Source organism: Brienomyrus brachyistius, chromosome 19 (assembly GCF_023856365.1).
Source record: "Brienomyrus brachyistius isolate T26 chromosome 19, BBRACH_0.4, whole genome shotgun sequence".
In the NCBI taxonomy this organism is placed as follows: domain Eukaryota; kingdom Metazoa; phylum Chordata; class Actinopteri; order Osteoglossiformes; family Mormyridae; genus Brienomyrus; species Brienomyrus brachyistius.
Window position 1 is genome coordinate 12,502,260 of NC_064551.1, and position 6,433 is coordinate 12,508,692.

Genomic DNA, 6,433 nt, shown 5'->3' on the forward strand with positions numbered 1-6,433 from the left:
ATCCCTTATTTGTCCACTTGGGGCAGAGTTTACAGCCCCAGCTGTGGGTACATTCACACCCTGATGGAAAGCCAAGGCCTCATGAGGGATTACCAGGGTTTTGCACACAATATTTGGCGCCAGGATGAGGGGTGCATGTTATTGCCTGGATGTGGGCCTTCTTAAGATCTGAGGCCAATACTACAGCATAGGGCCCTAGGACCCAGACCAGCAGGTTGTCTTCCAGTGCACTCATGAGAGTTTTACTTACGCAAAAATGTTTTGAGGGCAGAAGGAACAACGATTGGTTCTGGGAGATAACCAATAAGATTAGAGAGGAGGTGGGTCCAAGTAACTAGGGGAGGCGGACCAAGCAATCAAACCAATCACTGTTCCCTCTGCCCTCAGAACTCCCACAAGCTTCCAGTGCTCAAAAGCTTTCAGCATATGAATCCTATTTATGTTTGTTTACAATTTACTACCAGCCTCAGAGGCATAACATGCAGGTTTTTTTGTCCTTGCATACGATGACCTGGAAGTATCTGGTCTAGACATCAAGGGCCTCGTTGATTTAACATCCCCGCTTTTTACACTAATAATGATAAAGCCAGATCAGCTGCTTATATGTGCTTCCTGCATCTAGCCCTGACAACCTTTTAAGTTGCTGGGAATAACAGTCTGCTAAATTAATAAATGTAAATATTCCCTGCCACTGGTGGTCTTATCGTGGCTTTTCCGAAAACTGGAGGCAGAAATGGGGAAAACTGCGAACGCAGCTGCACAGTCTTCGTATTCCACCTCTGGAATGATTACTTCACTGATCGTTAGCTCAGTCAATTATCTGCTGACATTCATTCCCATGGGACCCCCCCCCCCTTCCCCCCCCCCTTCCCCCCAGATAAATGGATTCCACTCCAAAACATCCCCCTGTGATAAGATGCCAAACATTTTGATGGCGAAACACCGCAGAGTGAAACATTTGAAAGTGAGAATACCAGCTTGCATTCTAGACGTTATGAAGAAGTGCACTCATGCTTTAGAGAAATTCACACTGGTGTCTTGGTAGTTGTGCCAAACTAATGACAGAAACAGATAATAAAATCAGAAAAACCGCTTTTGATTGGCTGTTAGTGTTCAGCCTGAATGGTACGGATATGATGCATCGGATAGGACTTGGAATACCTCTGTCCCGAGTATCTCTGAAGCTCCTTGATGGAGAAGGGTCCAGCTGTGGACACCTGTAGAGTGGAGCTGCACCGGAAATACGTCACCTCCACAGGAAACATATGATCTCAAATCTGTGATACAGCGAATAAACCCTAACCTTAACCTTAACCCAAACCCTAACCGGAGCTCCACTTCACGTCCTTAAAGATCACCTGTTTCTGGTGGAGCTTCACTCTACAGGCGTCTGCTGCTAGACCCTCTTGCCTTGATGGGGAGGTCTTCCTGCCGCGTCTCCTGATGACATCATGCCTGACATCATTCTTGATGACACATTTAGGAAGGTTAATGCTGTAGAGCTTACTGAGGGCACAGCAACAATTAATCACTTTGCAAGGGCTCTGGAGTCTCTCACAGCCAGTCGAGCATATGATACACATATCTTTGCAGGACGGTCACATAAATTGTTTCTGGAAATAGCGGTATAAGTAAATAAAATACAAATCTATGATTAAATACAACCACAGAGCCGCGATCCTCTCCTCTGAAGTTTGAGTGCTGCTAACAACCTACGCATCCCAAAGATTTCATTTGGTTCAGAGTTTAACGTCACACATATGTTGTTCCTACTTATTTTTCCTATTTCTGGGTTTTAACTTTAATGTGCTGTAAAAAAAAAAAAAAACATCGTGGCGTGCCAAATTGTGGTTCTAATGCGAAAAAAATCTTTCCTACAGCCTGCAGGTGGCTGAACCCCATGGTATGTGCTGCCCTCTTGTGGTGATCCGTGGTCGCAATAAAAGGTGTCTGTCCTTTACTCTGAGAACTTTCAGAAACTTGTTTTACAATCACGTTTAAAACAGCACGCGGGCCAAAAAGCTTTCATAAAGGTTTCTCAGACCACTACAAAAGTATGAGAATTTTTATTGGTCAGGATTATGAATTCTATTGTTTTAATGCATTGGGTTTATAAAAGGAGCACTGAAAATGTCCTGGGCAAGTCTTCACCACCCAACATGCTCTGCATTTGGTCCTGCTTAACATATTCATGTCGTACAAACAGCTGGATCTCCCAGCAATCCTGGTGCAGCGTTAAGCCACGAACACAAACTGTCTTCCATATCTGCCTTCAAAAGACTTCAAACGACAGAATCACCTTCACATCTGCAGCCTGAAACTATACCTTTTTCTGCCAGTGTCTGAAAAATTGTCTCCATCCGCCTCAGAAAAGATATAATAGTTAACTTTCCTCTATCCAGTAAAACCCAGAAAGACATCATGGTAAAACTGTATTTTTATCACAAGAGTGACGTGAATGTTGCACTAATTTGTGGCACATAATAGAAATTCCTTGTGTATAAAACCTCTTCTTAAAAGGCCAGTTCAGTCATTAACCATTCTGATTTCTGTTCCTCTTTCTTCTTCTTGATTGACATCCCCTCTCAAACATTAAATAGTGCTCTCAATGTTACCTAAAAACATCCCAAAGTATTTCAAAGTTCTGCAATTCCCCTGCGGTCCCTTTGAAGAAGAAAAGCAGATTTCTGTAGCAGAACTGCCTGAAGAAGAGTGATACCGCCACAGCTAACTACGGACGTATCCCTTCTGCTCTCATAGCAGCTGGGCAAAGATGCCGCGTTTTGACTACATCTTACAAACACGGATATATCATCACCATAAACACTGAATTTCAGACGCCTTCGCGCTGCCAACAGACACCCCTGTCAGAGGAGCACAGAAAGGTTCAAAGACAAGGAAACACAAGTGTGTGACAGTAGACTTTGATGGATAGTCCTTCAGACAGCAATGGGGAACCCAGATTCCCATTTTCTTTCAATATACTCTAAATATTTTCTTTATACAGCAGCTGGATGTGTCTGTGAGCAGGACGATGCCAAAAGCCTTTTATAACATCGACAAATGTTATGTTAAAGATATAAGACGTCCTTTCTAGATCTGAGAAGACAAGACCAGGCTTATTTGTAGACAACACACGCAACAGCATGATTAAAACTTTATGCTGTTTATTAAACACTGACCATTTTAAAACAGCTTTTTTTGTGTTCCGACTATATAGGCAAAAGTTTGAGGACATCTTATTGATTAGAGGAATTGGCTAATTAAGCCATACCCATTGGTGACACAGGTGTATAATTAAACACATAGCCATGTAATCTCCAGTAACAAACACTGGTAGTATGACATGTTGTCGCGCAGAGGAGGTTAGTGGCTTTCAGTTTGGTTCCATCATAGGACGCCATCTTTCCATCAAGTCAGTTCGCCACATTTCTGCCCTGCTAGAGCTGCCCTGGTCAACTGCAAGTGACGTGATTAGGAAGCAGAAACCGTGGGGAGCAAGATCTGCAGTGGAGTGAAGGTCATACAAACTCACAGAAAGTGACCTGATCACCCTACGTCAACGCCCAACCTGAATGGCAGCAAATCCCACCAGCAATGTTCCACCATCTAATGGAAAGGCATCCAAGAAGAGCAGAGGCTGTTATAGCAACAACGGGCAGGCAAACATCACACTAACACCCTCGGTTTCAGAATGAGATGCTGGACAAGCTGGTGTCCACATGCCTTTGACCATATTCTTCTACGGTTATGCATTATGTTCTATGGAATATTTTTTCCCCATTAGGTTTAATTACATTAAGCAACTTTAATAAAACATATCAAAAGAGATTTTAAAAAATGTTTTCTTGGAAATTATAAATTCTTTTATAATAAAATTAGTATTTCCTTAATAAATCAATATATTTCTACACCTGGAATGCCTAAAAGCCCTGCATAAATTTATCCTTCGAAATAAAATTGATGCCCCTATCCATGAAAATCCCAATGGGAAATACATCACTGCTGTAACATTGTGGTGCAGAACATTGGCAACATTCATGTTTTCTCAATTTACTGTAAAAATACGTTAGATAAAGTTGATTTGTGAACAACAATGTCTATTTAACTTACCAAATATGTAGCAAAAAAAATCCTCACGCATCTTATACATGAAAATTCAGTTTCTTAAAAGACCAGACACAATGTCTATATTAAGGTGAAATAATTATTACTGTTAAATAAATGAGAATTTGATGCCCAAGGTGTGTGGGATTTGTGTGTGCTGGCCTTCACCTTCTGGTTTACCTAGAACAAGCAATAAGAAGCGGGTTAATCTCTGGGCTGTGACTGACATCCCTCTCACCATGGTCTTTGAGCCCATTTTATACTGTCACGAGCTTTTCCAGGTGATGTGGCAGCTCAGTGGCATCTCTCATGCCTACAGAGCTGGGGGTTTCAATCCCATCTTCACTCTCTGTGTTGAGGTTTCTCCTGCAGTCCAATATACATGCAATTAGGCTAATTGGGATCCCTAAATTGTGCATAAGAAGTGTGTAAGTGCCCTAAAATGGGCTACGAACCCATTCAGGGTGTGCCCAAGCCTTCTGACTAGGACTAGCTGTTATCAAATGGATGCATGGACTAGTATTTACCCTTTGGGTGGGGCTCTGCAGGTTAGGACTACGCGCTTGTGCTCAGAAGGTTGCCAGTTCAAATCCTGTGGCTGTCAGAGTGATGCCTCTGTTGTGCCTTTGATCAAGGCCCTTATCGCTCTGCTCCATGGGTGCATCAGGTTGGCTGACCCTGCACTCTGCCCCCCCAACTTGCTCTTACCTATATGTTTCATGAACAGCAAAGTGGGATAAACGAAAACAGAATTTCCCGATGGTGTCTCTATTAAGGTATTATATTATTAATTGTCATAGAACTGCTGCACTGAAACGTTATACATGTATCTTCAGAAATACACTTTTTTTTTAAATATATTTTTGGACATTACTTCTAAAGATGATGAGGTAGACCTGCTAGATACTAAACCCTTATTTGTAAGCTATTACGTTATGGTGGAATTGTCATTCGTTCCCTGACAGTCGCACACCTTTGGCTCCAGAAAACACAAACACACATGCAGCAACTTTACTCTTTACCAGTTAGAATCCATTTATTCCCCCTTTATTCAATAAAAATAATTTTGATATACACTGTTGTAAAATGCCTTACGTTGTGCTAAGCGGCTAGAAAACCTAGATCATTTTCTTTTGGGAAAAGGTAAGCAAACTTAAGGCGAGATTAAGTGTTTAGAATTTGATATTATCTTTGGAAGTACTAAGGACTTTATTAATATATTTATTAAACACTGTTTCCATCTATCAGCTTACAGTATCCACTTACTATCTACAGCAGGGAGCACGTTCACCATGACGCCAGTCCAGCGCCTTCGAGTGTTTGCCTGGCGTGGTGCTGAAACACCGACCAAGTGTTGACTTTCATGTAAGCATCCTATTTTAATGAGTTGTGACCATAAGTAAATAATCGGCACCTTATTTTGAGGGTAGAATAGCATTTTAATTGCTTTACTGTCTTTCTACATATATGTAATACAAATTTGACCTTAGCGGCTGATGTAGAGGACTTAAGCCCGCAGTACAGAAGGAGAAGCGTCCTCTTCATCGGCCGCCCGTCTGTTAAATCGTAATATCTTATAAATCCTTAAAATAATATTCCTTCTCTTTACTTTAGTGGGAATCCAAGGCGAATGGTTATTGTTTCGTCTTTGTGAGCAGCAACGTTTCCTGGTGCTTGGTTCATACAGCTAGCCTTATGAGCTGAGGCCTAGAAACGGGCGAGCCTATATTTAATAGAAATATCGCAATAAAGGAAAGAGACTGAAAACTATTAGACAAACAGATAAATAATCAGAATAAATAATCAGAACTTACCAGAAGAACTAAACTTTATTTGCTTAAGACTTCTAATACAAATTGGAGTAGAAATCTACCTCACTGAACATGCGTTACACGTAGGATATATACCAACACAGTTAGATTTCACATCATAGTAAAAAGAAACAGGTTGCAAATAATAAATGATGCTATATATATATATATAAAATAAAGATTATTTGTGCTAGGGCTTTCCTAGTTTTTCCCTCATTCACACACCCTGCGCTTGCTGAACAGATTTTAAACCGCAGCGTTACAGCCAGTAGGGGGCGCCGTGGCTGGATCGCAGCACCTGCCAGGATATACAGCGCAGCAAACGGTGGCTGATAACTAACTGCAAAGTCTCAAAATGCTCAGAATGAGTTATTTTATATTTGTAATCAACCTATACGACTAATGTATAAGTAGGAGTTGTTGCAAATCAGTCCATTTTAAAACCTGCTCTTTTCGACTGGGTTGTTAAAATCGCTTTATATCCTATTTGGGATCAACAACTAGATTTGAAGCAA